Source organism: Solenopsis invicta, chromosome 2, assembly GCF_016802725.1.
Source record: "Solenopsis invicta isolate M01_SB chromosome 2, UNIL_Sinv_3.0, whole genome shotgun sequence".
Taxonomy (NCBI): Eukaryota; Metazoa; Arthropoda; class Insecta; order Hymenoptera; family Formicidae; genus Solenopsis; species Solenopsis invicta.
The window spans coordinates 17,704,902-17,722,194 of record NC_052665.1 but is presented as its reverse complement, the minus strand read 5'-3'; the positions used below and the strand labels follow the sequence as shown (position 1 = coordinate 17,722,194).

General features: G+C 33.0%; 1 long non-coding RNA gene across 2 annotated transcripts; it reads right to left on the bottom strand.

Moving 5' to 3' along the window:
- Positions 1–6,016: 6,016 nt before the first annotated feature.
- LOC105194568 lies at positions 6,017–7,432 on the bottom strand. 2 transcript variants are annotated; one of them, XR_850652.3, is made up of 3 exons: positions 7,054–7,432; positions 6,934–6,985; positions 6,017–6,319 (listed from the first exon to the last, which is right to left on the bottom strand). It is a non-coding gene; the product is annotated as an uncharacterized LOC105194568 (long non-coding RNA). The 2 variants fall into 2 exon arrangements; XR_850653.3 differs by lacking the exon at positions 6,934–6,985.
- Positions 7,433–17,293: the final 9,861 nt, after the last annotated feature.

Sequence of the window (17,293 nt, the reverse complement as noted above, 5' to 3'; positions counted from 1 at the left end):
TTTGACGAATAAATATCATCGAGGCACAGAAGAACGTCGTTCTCTAAAGACAGTTGCGCGTTTGAAATGTTGAGAAATTGATGCAATTTTCTTAATTACTCCCATCGAAAAGACGGACTGTTATCACCTGTCTACTTCACTCTCGCGATTAAAATAACATCATCGTGCAGCCTTCATTAAGCGATGCTAATTACAAGACGAAACGAGCGAATCTTACAAATAACGCTTATCACCTATTTTATATTACGAGAAGAAAATTCATTCAATTCTCGAACAAACGCGACAAACGTATCTTTATTAAATCGTAATAATCTCTCGGGAGTGAGAATAATTTGAATAACTTCCCTACGTTTTACGTAAGATCGGAGTCGAGGAGTTATTTCATTCTCGAAATATTTAACACGCGAGTAAATTAAAATCCTCCTTCAACAATTAATTAAAGTGAGCGTGCTTGGAGTGAATACAGAATTCTTGGTATGCCGGTACATTAAAAATCCACGGCATAACATCGTAATTTTTGCGAATGCTGGAGATTGCACTTTAATCCAGAAAAAATAATAGCTGCGGTCGCAATATTTAACACGCAAAAAAAATATCCTACATTTTTACAATTGTTTCGTAATATATTTTCTGAAGTTCTTTATGATTAGTTCGCTGTATCAAGCCAATTTCTATTCATAACCGAATATATCGGAAAATTGAAGCACTCTAAATAATACAAAAAAAAAAAAAATCGAGAATGTCAACGAATGCTCTCTGAATGGAGAATTTTAAGAGTGGCACACATTTGAAAATTCGGACAAATATGTTTATTCATAATTTCGTAAATTTATTACAGTCGAATTAATTCGTGCATTAAAATCTATCGATGCTTCTCGATAACGGGGTAAAATTGAGAGGAACTAAAGTTGAGAGGAATCGGCTTTATTCGCGAAACAGTCGTCGGCAAAGTGAATTAAGGCTCTTTTAACGATCAATTAAAGATCAGCCGTGCTCAGGGAAGAAAGCAGAGATCCTGGGATATCCGTGTGTTAGAGAATGCGGCAGTCTAAACGAGGGAAAGAGACATTAAGGCGCGAATTCTCAACGGGGAGGGACTCGCAGCTCCGAATATTATTCACACTCAATTTAACTTATTGAGAGCCGCGAGAGACCGCTTGATGGCTCAAGCTGTAATGGCGTAACAATTAATCGCTGAATAGAATTTCCCCCGGTTCTCTTCGACTTCCTGTCATTCATCAAAACGCTCCCTGATGTCCCTACAAGGCGCAAGTCACGCATTGTTCTGCACCTTAGCGCCGCTTTCGGATTTCGGTGATGTCGACAAAAAAATTTGAGAGCCTATGAAAAAGGATGAATATTTCATCGATTAACCCATATCTTCACGATTTTGATACAATAGAGGGATTTTTATGGTCATCTCAACTCTTCGTGCAAAGTTGCTTTAAATCTCTTAAACCGATGAAAAATAGAAGACTTGAAAGCGATAGGGACTTTAAATAAAACTGTAAAGCAAAATTAATCTTTGATATCTTTTTGTCGTTTTCAGTAACACTAGTACTGATACGCTTAATATTGTATTGGATAATATTTTTTTTATTGGACCTAGAAACTTTTTTTTTTAAATGTATCATTCTTTAAAACTTTTAACATATCTTTTTAATACATTACTCTTTAAACAATTAGTTAAATTATATTTATATGAAATTTATATCTATATGACGACATAATATCAATTGATAAAATATTAAGAGTTTTTTTCTTTTTTAAGAAGAGAGTGAATAAATCTTTTTTTTAATAACAAGCTTGTAATCAAATATTATAAATTAAAAAATAATTTTGACTTAAATAATAATTCATCATCCGATGTAAAATATTCAATTATTTAGTTTTACTTAATTTATTTATTCTTTACTTTAGTCTTCACTAATTACTGAAAAATTTTTGTACACATTCATACATAAAAAGAAATATATTATTTTAACTTTTTATAATATATATTTAAGTTTCCTAATTCAGTTAAAATTAAAATTTCCCAAACACAGATTACAGATTTTCATCTAATTTTTTCTTTAAGTTTTTACCATGTTTCTCTAACTTATTAAAGTTTTTCTTATTTATCCCCTGAAACACAGAAATTTGAAAGTAATTAAAAAAATAATACAAAATTTTTCGATAAGAATGTGGAAATGATATGAAACACAATTTTTTGTAGATACCAATAAATTGCTTTTACGTTTCTCACGAGTAAACATTAGATGAATTAACTAGATAATAATTCCATTATATTTGAATGTTGAATTGTTTATTAATTGTCTAAGAATTTATTATAAAGACAGATTTCAAATTTACTCTTTTATTTTAAAAAATAAATTAATTTTTGATTTCACTTTTCTTCAATTATTTATTGCACTATTTACAAAAGCGCATATAATGTATATGTGCTGTATAAATATAAGTTTATATTTTCAGTATGAATTATATGGATTGCAGTAAAAAGCCTTTGACTCTGTGAGTCAATGATCTTTATGGATAAGGTTTCCACCAATAGATAATATCGGTTAGGTATTAATAACGCAAAACAATTAATAATTAATTCATTTTTGTTTTTAATATTGACTGTTGATACCCATACTAGCAATCGATAAAATACTTCCATACTTATTCACTATCAATAATATGATGCGAGATACTGAAGTAAGATATACTATATTTAAGACTTGCAACGATTAATTGCTGATAAGTTTCGGTTAAATAACAATTTTTTTTTATACCTGTGTGCATGCATAAGTACGTATATATAAGAAATTCTTATTCACCTAATGGTTTAAGATAACATATTATTCTATGAAAAGCGAGCTTCGTAGAGGTTCGTTCAGAGGTAATTAGAAAATCGATATGTATTTGATTGCTGTTGTTCGATAAAATTTATGATATTTAATATTGTAATATCTCGTCGCGATCATTTAAGAATTTTGCAACTAAGTAAAGAATATCTAAAATATATTTGCTGAAAGTTTCAATTTTGTTTCGTAAAATTTTCCAACGGAAGGTAATACAAGAGGAAGGTAAAATCCTAGCATCGTCCACGTATCAGCCAACGGTTTGTAGGATCCGTTTCACGCAGATTTTATCAGTATTTGATAACCTTAATAAACATAATAAAAATTTATTGTTTACGGTCTGAGTTTATATAATATTGAGCATTTTACTTATATAAACATATATCAAAATATGAATTCTTTACTAAAATTATTTTTACATTTTTGATAATATTTAACAACGAATGATAAGAGTCTTCGTTGCGCAACTTGGAAGATATCACGTTGAAATTGTACATTTAAAGACATAATGAAGAGGTATTAAAATTAAAGTGACAAAATAACTAATTAAAAAAAAATTTGTAAACAATTTAAATATTAAATAATATAGGATTGCTAATTAATTAAGCTGTTCGAAATTTATTTCGAAAAAAATAAAGCAAACTATTGATTTCTATAGAAATATTATTTCATATGTTTTTTATATTTTTATTTATAGAATTTGGTGACAATCATGTTTTTAAAATTACTTTCAAATTTTTGTTCTATATATAAAGAGAGTAAATAAAAATTTGCGCGTTGTGTTATCTACCGCTAACAAAAGACAGCGTTTGATGCTTTCGCGACTCCATCATTCTTAGAAAAAAATCGGCACGAATCAGCAGTAGCGCGCAGAATCAATGTACCATAAATTCTCGGCAGGGGAGTTACATGGCGCGAGAGAGCGAACGCGTTTGCTTCCGGTTCTTCATCTCGTCCTCCCTTTTGCCACTGTCGTCGATTCTCTGCTCGGCTCCTCTTTCTCTCAGATATACCTATCTGTTTCGCGTCGGCCGCGAAAGATACCCGGCAACCGAATAATTCATTTTCGTCGGAAGCTACGCGTCTCCGTTCCACACTGCGCAACATCGCCCAGAGGCGCGTTCCCCGGCACGGCCGTCCGTTTCCGGCCTCGCCGGAAACGCAACCGTAAATCGCGGCTGCTGCAAATGTATGCGCGCCCCCAGTAATCAAGTACGTGGTCGCCATCATCCAGCGGTCGCTCATAATGAATTTCTAGCTAGTAGAAATATTGTAAGTGTGAAAATTGTGATTAACCGTGATATTTTCAGCGTATAGCGACTGAAACGATTTTGCAAGTAATATTGATGTCTTTTAAAAGAAAATCTTTTAAAAATCTTTTTCACAATTTTAAAAAGTTTAATTAAAAAATTTTACAAATTATTATTTGATAGGGAAATTGATTTATAGAGAAACGGCTTTCCTATTGTTTCTGGATTTTAAATGTATGCACATATGAAGTACATGCATTTTTTTCTAAAAATATAATACAAGTAATCGTTTAATTTGTTTTAAATTTAAACTCTTTAGCAAGCTTGTGATCGTTCTTTGAGCATAAATTCTATTGTCTATCTTTCTTGAATCTTTTGGTGCTCTAAAGAAAATATTTTTGTACAGTTTATATTTTGTCAAAGAAATCTTTTTTGAAAGAAAAAAAGAAAGATTTAGTTATTTTTTTCAACTCTTTGAATTATATTATCGGTTTATAAAGCTGACATGTTTCTTTGGCAAAAGTATTGTGAAACGGTTTAAAATTTTTGCCTGTAATTATTTCAAAAAAAGATATTTTAAAAATAATAATTTTAAACATGTTTCAAAGAAATGTTGATAATAGTTTAAAAATACAAGGATTATTTTATTTTAACTTTGCATACATATATTGAATTAATATTAATTATAATTATAATTAGTATAGCAAAAATGATTAACTGAATTAATAAATAATTAAAAGGTAATTATCGCATATAATTACAAACACATAAAATTTAAAAGATTACTGCTTTTAACAAGCTCGGATGTGATATGTAATTAAGCAACTGTAATCAAAAAAACTAAATTTAACTGGATTTGCGGCATTTTGTGGAATGCAGCAATTTAAACTTTTTTATCACATTCTTTAACTTGTAAAATAACATAGTAAATAAAAAATATTTTTGTAATTCTTATAACAATATAATTTTTACGCTTAATATTTTCCGTGTATTTAATTAAAACTAAATTATGTATTTTAATGTACTGTGTAATTAAATAGTATTCAAATCCATATTTATTTTAATTGCGTGTTATATAATAATATTATGATATTAATATCATTAATGCAATACATGTTTGTACAACACATTTATTAGAGAAATTTTATAAATAAATATATCTTCTTTCTTAAGTAAAAATTAATACACTTTATTACTCATTACACATATGCGTGTCTTTCAGAGTGTAGTTTCAAATAAATGTATTTCCGATAATCTATATTGTTAAGTAGAGACCATTGTTAGTATGATCCGGATTTATATGTCCTTCGTGTATATCCGGAAATCCAGGGAGATCGAAATACATGAAACGGACTCCGAGACGGTCCTAAGCCACTGAGAAATGGTGCAGCGTTCTCAGGAGTTGCACAGTATGAAAGCATAAGATTTCCTGCCGCCTTAAGCGGTTAATGTTTAATCCCAACGCAAATTGAAGTTCCGTTTACACGGCAGTTATGTCAACCGTTGCCACGTCTGCATCCAAAGCTCGGATTTACTCTACGCGCTTTGGCGCTTTGGCGCTTGCTGGTTTACTAAAGAGTAATCCCTGATTTCAGAAAGCTTTAACATTACAAACTTCCAAACGCGTTTTTATTTTTCTCTTAAAATCACAAATTATCATATATGTTTATAATTATAATAATAGTAATGGTTTTTTTACCGCGAAAAATTAATATTGCGATTTAATATAAATTAATTAAAAAAAAATTAAATCCGTTTTTTGAACAATTTGTCATTATTATAATTAATTCTAATGTAGCTTACTGTAAGGGAATTTTGTGTTTAAATAATTGATTAATGATGTAATTATTTATTTATAATTTGATATAATTTTTATATAACAAGGCGATTAAAAAAAGTTTTAATAAACTTACATTAAATAAATTGTTCTTTTTGGGTTTAGATAAGTCATTTTTAATTTGTTCAAATTATGTTTTACATTTTTAATACATTTATTATTTCAAATTATATGTTAATCTTTTTTTAATGTAACAGACGGAGGTCGGAGAATTCGATGCTGGTAATAGTTCAGTTACTGCTTGCATTAACGAGAAGTTGAAGGTTTTCTTGAATAACTTCTTCATTATGGTAATTGCTCATTTAGGAATTCTGATTTACTTAGTCCTTCCGTACTTCTTCGTAAGTTTGAATAGGTTTAATTTCGCGATGCCGTTACCTCGAAGGTTTCTGAAAAGTTTCGTGTGACTATATTGTGGTCACTTTGTATCCCACAAGTGATTTTAATTTCTATCGTTTATTTTAAAGGATAGAAGCATTTGTAAAAACAAAATAATTGAAAAAATTAATATCAAGTATTTGTAAAAAACGAAAAGTGAAAAGAAATATAAAGCACTATATTTTCAAAATATTATTTATCTTTCATGATTGTCTTATCGCAAATTGATTAAACATTTTAATCGAACATTTTAATTGGTTACTTTTATAATAATAATTAAAACAATTTTCAATACAAATTAAAATTGAAAAATTTTAATAATTTATTACTTTACTTTTAATTTAATCGCAGTTTATTATGTCATATTACTTGTTTAAACTATAGCAACATCATTAAGAACACAATATAATATATAATCGTAAAATTATTTTTAAATAAAACTGCAATGTTTACATTGCGTATATACAACGATAATTATAATCAAGATAAAACTGCAAACATTAATATAAATATAATATGATCTAAAATTGTAATCTAAAGAAATTTAAATTGATAAGATAATATAAATAAATTTAATTTAAAAATAAAAAATAAATTTTAAATGGTTAAAAATAATTGTAATAACCTCCAATATGTCAATTTGTGTCACTCGTTATTTATCTCTCTCTTAGGGGGTTCTGAAGAATTTAGAAAAGAATATATTTTATACGAATACGCATATATGAATACTTTGCAATTTACATACGTTTACATAATTGTAACAGAATAATATCAGAGCTACGACGATGCCAATCATTGTCAGACAGCTCCAACCTTGCCACGCATAAAACGACGCACCGGCGGTATGAACGGCTGCCCTCTTACACACGCCCATTTCACGTGATTAACGATTTAATTTAACCACATCGGGCAGGCTGATATTTTAATTTTGTTCAGGTAAATAGAAATTTTGTTCGCGTCGCACGTCGCGCCAATGAAGCACAATAGTGCTTCGTACTCACGATCGTCGTTCGATAAGCAGAAAATTCATTACGTACGGTGGCACGTGAGTGCGGAAATGAGCGACGGTGCAATGTAAATTTTATCGAAATGTACGCCGGACGAACCCTCTGTTCGAAAAAAAGTATAGTTAATGCCAGTAAAAGTAATGCAGTTGTCAGAAATGAAAATGACTGGGATTGCGTTTTGTTAATTTCATCGATAAAACCAATAGACATGTATCAATACAATTGCATATTATGTATAATCTTTAGTGAAAGTGAAAAAAAAAATAATGTTTAATTAAATAAATTTTTATTTCGATATCAGAATATCGCAATATCACAAAATATCCAATGATTGTTAAAAAATTGTTTCAATTTGCTGCTCATGCTCGTACTATTTTTTGTTTTTTCCATTTTTTATTTTGAATTCTTTCCCCTTTTTTGTTCCTTTCTTCTCTTCATCATTATCTTTTTCCGTATTTTAAAACTCTTTTCTTCCTTTTTTTTCATTGTCTTATTTCTTTTTTTTATATCCAATGTTTTATAATATCTATCTATCTGTTACATGTGATTTTTATTGAAAGACAGAAAAGAAAATTTAAATTTTTATTTTTCTTTATCAAAATTTCAAAATATTACACCTAATCCAGTGGTTATTAAAAATTTATATCACTCTTTTTGTATATCCTTTTATTTATTTTTTCTATCATTCCTTAAGTTGAAAGTTATTAATTTTATTATTTAACTTTGGTAATTATTTAGCACAGACTTCAATAAAGTCTGTGTAGTAAATGCGTAGCTAGAGAGACTCCGCATTAGCCGAGGCGCACATGCACGTCGGTTAAAGTCCCACCATGCAAGGTCAACGTCCCCAAGATAAACATCGCGCCGCGCGCCGTCTCGGTCTCCCCACTCCGCTGGCCGCTTAGTCATTCACCTTACGCGAGGCCCGCGAAACACGTGCGCGCTGTCTCGGCCTCCCCACTCCGCTGACTGCTCGGTCATTACCCGAGGCCGCCACGTGCACGACGTCTGGGCCGCCTCCCCACTCTTCTCGTAAACCGGGGCTGCGACGGCTCGGTCGCTTGTTGTCATTCTCCGCTGCCGCTACATTGCTGATGTACGACATATCGGTTCCGTGTTTCTCGTACGTCCCAAGTTTTGATTGTTTGCGAATAGTGCCGATGTAACAACGAACGGTTACTCTGATAGACAGTGTCGTACGTAGAAGTGATCGTATTTGTTTGTGAAGCGCAGGCATTGTGTGATTGTCGTGTGGCTTTGTCATGATTTTGCACGCGCGTGTTCGCTCTCTCGAATACTTCATTTGTACAATGGAATGTCGCGAATGCCAAATGAAACGCCTCTAGTCGTCATGCGATCGTGTTAGATACAAGATTTTCAATTAGGAATGAGTGTTTCTACGCATCATATTTACGTATGCATTCGGATGGCTCTCGGCGTGCCATACTTTTCGCGTTTTTCAAGCGCGTGTATGCGCTGTCGAAAGTTATATTCACTACTTGCGTATTACTGCGCGTCACTAGCAGCGGATGATTGTCGTAACACGCGAATCGTTTAGCATAATGCGTAGAAACAATCACATTTGTAAGTTTCGTTTCTATTGTATCGCGACAAGTTGAATTCTCGTCAGTTCTTGCATGTGTTTTGCATCTTATTTATTCGTTTGTAATGTTTTAGACCGGTATTACATTTATCGTACGGTTCAAAGAGAATAGCAAAACGAAACGTCAATAGCATTTCAGCGAAAAGACGATATTGGCGGAGCAATTTGAGGGGGTAAATGTATTATTTTATTAACGTATCTATATGCTTCCTGCGATCGTATTTTCACAGTTAAGTAAAAATAATAAAAAGCATTTGTATAAGTTTGATAAAATTTATAAAATATACAGTATTTATATGTGTTATGTCGTAATTATTATGAAAATTCTTTACATTTATGAATAATTTATTTTTATTATATTTTCAGAATTAAGAGGAAAAGAAATACAGCAGCAGCAGCGGTAACAGCAGTAGCAACAACTGAGTGAGTAAAATTGAGCAATTTGTTTAAATAGAGCAGTTCGCTATTATTATTCGATTATCCCTCTGTTCGAAAATGAAGTTGGTTACTGCCAGTAAAAATAATATAATTGGCATAAGTGAAAATTACTGGCGTTTTATTTCTTCCACCAGTGAATTCAATAGATGATCGATATGATCCCAAATGGTCCAAAACGTCAGAAAAATTATTCTCAGGTTAAAAATTGCTGACATTTCAATGTTACTACAAGCTTGCGGTAACGTTGAAATGTCCGCAATTTTAAACCTGAAAATCTTTATGACGTTTCGGACATTTGGGATTGTCTGGTGGTTTTACTAATGGAAAAAACGAAGTGCAACGCCAATAATTTTTATTTTTGCCAACTGCATTATTTTTAGTAGTAATAAAACCAAACCCATTTTTGAACAGACTAAAAGAGCATCGATCGGAGTAATACCGGCAAATGAGCATTGAATAAATCAAGATCTGCCGGAGGGGCATAAACGAGTTTTACAATTCATCGTCTTTATATTCTTTTGATCCTCAATTCGGCATTAGATTCATTGTACTGAATTGATCAGTCGATTTTTGAATTAAATCGAATGTAACGATGGCATATTTACGTTTCATAAATAATTAATTTTCGTACGCTTATCGCTCATTTTTACGCACGCAATTAAAGCTGCAAATTCCGATAATGGCAGAACTTTTTTTTTATAAATTTTATATCGAACATCACACGATGCTCTTTTCTCGCATACAGGTTTGATTTGACAAACCGAAAATGTCGAGGACCTTGCTTTCACGCTGGGCTTTGATCTCGTCAAAATGCCATCGCGAAAGCAGTGCACACGGTCCACAACTAATCTTTGTAGTCAGTTGGTTACATTGTGCCTTTGTCACGTTCACGACGGATAACAAAATGGGCAAAAAAGAGAACGGGTTTTGCGGCCCATATATTCAGTGAGGCTGCATATCTCTGGTCACGCGAAATGTACGACGTAGTGAGAGTGTACCCAGGGATCGACGCAAGACTGAGCTTTTGTAATTTGATTAAGGAAATCATCAGTCGACATCAAACATAATGAATCTTTCGGAAGCCTCGAAGATTTTGATATTTAATATTGGGAAGTTAATATAAATTATTTTATCAAATGTTGAAAATATTTTTGAAAAAAATTATCCACTTTAATATGTTTCCCACCTTAACATTTTGAAAAAAACGTATTCGAGACAATGTTAAACGCGTGAAGATTTTTTAAGCCATTTTATAGGTTTATGCCATTTTAAAGGTTCATGACAAATTGTTCTTCAAGCGATTTGATTAGTTGCAAAAAAATCAAATGTACATGTTGTGTGATCTATTTACAATTAAATGCTTTATTACTTTAAATTTATTTAAATCTTACTAATTCAAAGCAGTTGATTGTCAATTATTGTTAACGAAGAACGTATTAAAAATGGAGCACTGTTTGTCGAATACATAATAGCAGAGCTTTCAGATTCTATTGACTAACCGACTAACCTGTTTACATTGTTAATTGATGTGTGTTCGTGGATACGTCGTATACAAAAGCGTTGTAAAATATCGCGTGAATAAATACTGAAATGCTACTTTAGTTTTGCAGGCATAGAGTATTTATTTGCAATAAATGCTTGTGATAAATAACAAGCATAATTATGTATACCGTTCATACGCGAATTTTATATAAAAATATCGGATCGTCAAGTAGCGATGATAAACGAGTGTTTGAATTTCAGGCTTAGAAGTGATAAATGCTCACGACTATCTTGCTTTCTGCTAACATCATTTATCATTTCGTTAGGAAAGAGTCACGTTCTTGATGTCGTTCGATCCGACAGATTTCGGGCTTAACGAATTATTAACACGGTTTATATTGACACGGCGTAATTACTTGTCTAACCCTTTGAGATTTCTTGCATCCCTTGAGAAGAAACTTACTTCTCATCTACTGCATGAAAACGGGTCTATTTGTTTAATCTTGAAAGCAGCAACGAGGCACGGAGTCATTAATAATTTTTAGTACATTAAAAATTAGATATGTTAATTCCCAGATTGTAACTAACATATTCTATAAATTATTAGACTTCTTCAGTTTGCAGAATTTTTAAGCGTTTTTTATGTAATTAACTACAGTCTATATTTTATGGTACTTTCACGTTTCGCATGCGTTGCGAGTCGCATTGTATATGTAAGATAAAATGGATGGCAAAGTGATGAATTAGACTTGTGCGTGTAGCAGTTGCTGTTATAAATTTTCAATGGGAATAATATTTGCTCGACGAACTCAATGATTCGAATTGACGCTAAAGTCATGCATTAAAGCCGCACGCACTCGTATGCGTCCGTTTTACAACGGGGTTCATTGGTAGACGGCGCGGTTCCTATTTACGCATCGGAAATTGATTTTGCGCGTTCCGGAAACGAAGTACCTACTGTTGTGATGTATTCCTACAGTACAGTGGGACTCCGCATAAAACGATCCGATTTTGATCCAGCGTCGGTCTCGCCGCGATATCTTCGTCGCTGAATTGCTTCGTGCTCGAAGATTTATGAGCAAACGGCGGCGAGTGCTTTTTCAGAGAGCGGTTCTACGATTGAACGGTAACGCCGATGAGACCGTCTATCGAAGAGAATATCTGGTCCGGCGAGTTCGACAAAAAGAGCGTAAACGGATGAAAGTTACGGAACGATCAAGTCGTTCATTTCAAGGCCCTTCGATTGAACTGTTCGCCATAGTTCTTGTTTGCACTTTTACGGATGTGTTTGCAATTTTTTGGCTAAGATAATCAATTAACTCTTATTATTATTATTATATCATTAACTGAAAATACAGAGCGTTTCTTTTTTCAAGAAATTATGACGACTTAAACAAATCAGTATTCATTAAGTAAAAGATCCACGTTTCAAACATTTCATTAATATTACCTTCTCAATATTTTGCATTATCTTAAATTGCAATTTATTTGCAATATAATTGAATCATGCGATAGAATCGAGTTTATGCGCAATGGTCGGTTGCTTGTCGTTTGTCTCGTTGGAATTAACACTTAATTAATTAAACGAGCACGTAACAGCCGCACGTACATTACGCGCGTTTACAGATGTCGCCGGAAACATCTTCCACAATTCAACGACCAGCGGTCTCTCCCGCACTTTGCAGTACAACGATAAGAACGTACAGCGCGCGTCGTACACGCGATTAGAGTGTCGCGCGAGGAAAGGGCTCTATCGCGCGCGCACGCTCGAGCTTATTTATCGCCGCATAAATTCGCATCGCGCGACTACTGCACGCCGCCCGAGAAACGTTATTCTATAAAGCTCGAGGATTTTTGCTTGCGGTGAATGATATACGAGCGCGGAGTCGACCGGGAGAAAATATCGGATTTGTCGCGAGCCGCAAATCCGTGGACTCGCGCCGCGGAAAGCTGCGTCGTAACGATATCCGCACGGAGATTTTGTGAAGGTGGCACAACGTCCGGAACGTCCTTTCAAATCGCGACAGCAGCAACGTCCAATTCAGGCGAAGAAAACAGCATGTACGTTGTGAGATTGACAATTATAAGAACAGTGAAAAGAGTAAAAAATAATATGAGATGTAAAGCATATAAACTTCTAATGGTTTTTTTTTACTACTCTTCTTTTAGTAGGTTGCTTTTATTACACTTTTTTAAATATACTTTTCTTTTATAAATGTATTCCTTTTAATGTAGGATTTTTTTTTTAATAATTTGTGTAAAAATTATAATACATAATTTTATAATTTTATGACGAATAAAAATAAAAATAAATTTGTAATAATAAGTTAATCTTTAAAGGAATATCTAAATTTTCCTGCTAATATCTTGATGATAGTTTCATAAGCTTGGTGATAAAGGATTGTAAAGCGTTGATTCGAGATAATAATATTCTCGTGAGGACACCAGATGCTCATTCTTTGGCGGCGACATATGGGAGCCGATGTTAAACCACAATGAGGATTTCGCGGAAAAGCAAGCTGATGCGTTTAGCGTTATGCGGATAACTGAATCGGTGCTATGTTGGACCACGAAGAAACGTACTCGGTCAGCCGGAGACAATCCCAAATGCGATACTGCACGCTTTTACACCCGCGGCGCGGTGCAGTTTAAACTGCGCGTTTCCGCTGTTAATGCTGTACGGATTTCCCGTGAAATTTCGCGGCAAGTGTAACTCCCGGCATCGCGCGAGGTGTGCATAACTCCATACCGTTATTCACGTGTTCTCCGGAGGTGTGCTTTCCTCTTGGCTCTCGAGCCACAGAAAGCTCGCGCGAAGATCGCTCGGAAGTTTTTAATTATAATGCATTATGCAAAGTAAATGCCGCAAATACAATTGCAACTTTTCTTTGATACCTCTTTTACTTCTCTACAATCATTAATTATGATGTTTGCTACTGATTTTATGTCACATTATTTATTATATATTACTTTCTTTTTATTCTGTTGTATTCAACGGCATTATTAGGATAATAATGGTTAAAATATAAATTTAAAGTATACATATTAAACTCATTTATAATTTTATACACGTACAAAAATTCTTTTGTTAATATTCCTTAGTATATCTGTAAGCAAGAGCTAGCGTTGGTGAGTCAAGTCTCACCACTGAGTGTGTTTAAGGATATAATTTTGCGGAGCGTAACAATACTCCCGGTCTAATCCTCGCGAAATCCGGCACACGCTCGCCGTCCGCAAATGGAATTTCAGGACTATCTAATGGATGTCTCAAGCAATTTCCCTTGCGTCGCGCAAAGACAAATGGAATAAGTCGAGGTAGGCAATCTGACCTCATCACAATTCTCCCATCGGGAGGTTAATATGCAGTTGCATCCAATTTCGCCCACTCGGTTTTCAGTCTCTCGCTCTCTTTTATCTCTGGATCTCATTCTCGCCGGCTTCGCCTTTCCGTCGCCATTCTTCTGCACACATCACACCCTCTTTCTAGACGGTGATTCCTCTTTCGACACTCCTTGTCACGTTCCGAATCAAGAAGCTTTTCTAGGTGTAACCTCAGTTGAATCCTTCGCGAGAAATCGTAAGCGATATTAAAGCAGACGCATGTGGGCTATTTCTTTTTCCGTAAAAGAGATAACTCTATACACTGAGCAAAAAAATTTGTTAAAAATATATTTAGTTATGATACGACTAAATATTGAGTTGGTTTAATTCAGCTTTGGTTAAAAAATTTGAATGATTCACATGAATGAACTGTATCTTCTTTTGTGTAACTATTGAATAACTATTGAATCAACCCAAGGTTTAATTGATCATATCGGACAATACGATCAATATTTTAGTTTTTTAACAAACTTTTTTTTCTCAGTGTACAAGATGTCTATAAAATCTACCCTCATTCTATATGTTTCAACGATTCAAAATTATGAAAAACCGCGAAATACATGTTCAATTATCGAGGGGCTTCTCTTTTAAAGAGGTTGGGAAGGTAGAGTAGTCTCTCGAAATAATTGAATATGTATTTCACGGTTATTCATAATTTTGATCCATTTTCAAAATATTATAAGAGGTAGGAACTTACAGACACTTTATACACGTACATATGCAGAAATTATAAAAATAGAGATTATGTACTTGCCTAGTGAGATAGATAGTTATTACTGGACATATCTTTATTAAATCTTTTTTTATTATATGTATTAAAAGTTATTGTTGAACTTTTATTTATATTTTTTAACGCATTAAACGGGTCAATTATAATCCTGTATGAATAAAAAATCATCGATGATTATTACATAATTATATTTGATATAATCATTATTATTCCTATAAATTATTTGTTTAATTTCTGTTTTGTCTGTTATATCAACTACAACATCAAACTTTGTGGACAAATTACGAATATGTAGAAGACAATTTTTATGTTGTATATTTATCATAATTTTCCTAAAATAGCAACTTAAACATTATTCAATAATTAAGAGATATTTTATTTGGTTGTCAAATAGCACAAACCTGCTCATTGAGGCTAATTTATTTTGAACACGTGCAAAATTGGGCATTCGTGAATAATACACATTGTTGTATGCAAGCGAACGTGCAGTTTTAGCAGTCGGCGGACACGCATGATCGTAAATGCGTGAACGTAATTAGCGCATAGAGACCGTAATCAACGCATGTTACTTACGAGTGGGTCACAAGCGTTAATCGAGGCTTGGAGACCTGTTTCATCGAGTACGCTTCTTTCGACGATATTTCGCTTTTACATCGTTAGCATGATGATTACGCCGCTTGTATAAACGTGCGATCCGATTTTCGACTAAAATGCCTACATGGAATTCTATCATTTATTTGAATATATATAGATGTATGGAAGATATTGGTGTTATATTTCTCATCAATATATCCAATGAATTATTTCAACTCTCAATGAAGTGCTTCTCGATATGAAAAATAATAATCAATATTTTACCTTAATAACATACAATATTGTTACGACTAGCATAATATACAATATTGACAGACGTGCGTCTGTGCGTTGCAAAATTTATTGTAATAAGAATCTTATTATTAGCTTATATTTAAAAAATGGTAAATTATTTCTTTTCTTTTTCTTATTAGTTTTTTGTGTTACAGATGTTAAATTAAAAAAAAATAGACTAAAAAACGTTCAACGGTGGAAGCTTTTAATTTTTATTGACTAACGTTTATGTAAATAAGCGGAACATTTAGCACGCACGATCCTTGCTTGATTAAAATTCCCTCTACGGTGAGCCCATCGCGTCTATATAACTGACATGAGCATCTGCTCGACTCTGAGAATGGATTTCCCAAAGAAATTCCGACCGCGCACAGTCTGCCACTATAGTTCAGGCCAATTATCCGCTCTTTCGAGCACGAAGTTTCTTTCGCGAAACAATCGTGGGTGAACGTGACGGCGAAATTGCATTCCTTTAAACGCGAAGGCACGATCGTTTCTCGCGACTTTGAGGGCGTCTTTGATTGTTTAGCTAATTCGATAAAGAAATATCTCGATTTAACATTTACTTTGATCCAATTTGCATTTAGAAATAATCCGTGACACGACTGGAATAAAAGATGAAAAGACTAAAAGAATAATTCTATAAATTATTATTTTATTGATAAATAGTATTCATTGCGAAAAAACCCAATATAATTGAGTTTATTTAACGCAGTAACAGATTAAACTGTTAGAAAAATACTCGCTTTAAACGAATTTGAAAATAAATTATAAAATTAATAAAACTATTTAATAAATATAATAATAAAATGAAAAATTGAAATAAAATGAAAAAGCATTTTACATATTTTTTTTATTGCTTCAAAAAGCACGTGCATGGAAAGCTAACAAGACTGTCGCGGTTTAATGAGTTTTTAACATGATCGCATAAGGATTCCATCAACTGTAATGGAAAAATCACCGCGGATCGTCTTCACGAGTTTCGTACGAGGTCGTTAAAAGAGAGTACACAGATAAATCTAGGCAGTTGTTTCGGTCGCCTCGATTTATTGGCGCGGACGTTTATGGAACGCAAACGCGATTTCGAAAAACTGACAATTCTCGCGATGATGTATAGAGAAGGTTCGTTATGCCAGCGATTACTCTTGCAGCTGCGGTAACGTTGCGCAACGTGCACATTGCAACATGAAACAATTGACGAAAAAAGTAAAAAACAACAAATCTGTAAAAATTTTTGCTGTTAATAAAATTGAAAAGATAATAATAATATTTTTTATCAGTTGTCGATTCGCATTACGAAAATATATTATTGCATGTGAAAGCATGCAGAAGTTTTATAATGCAGATCACATAACATCGATGCGTTTGTATTTGATTTTAATTTAGGAATTGAGTTCCCTTTTCTGAACATTTAATTGTAATATAATGGTTACACGTATGAGTTTACAATTTGGAGCTATTGAAATCTGCATCATAT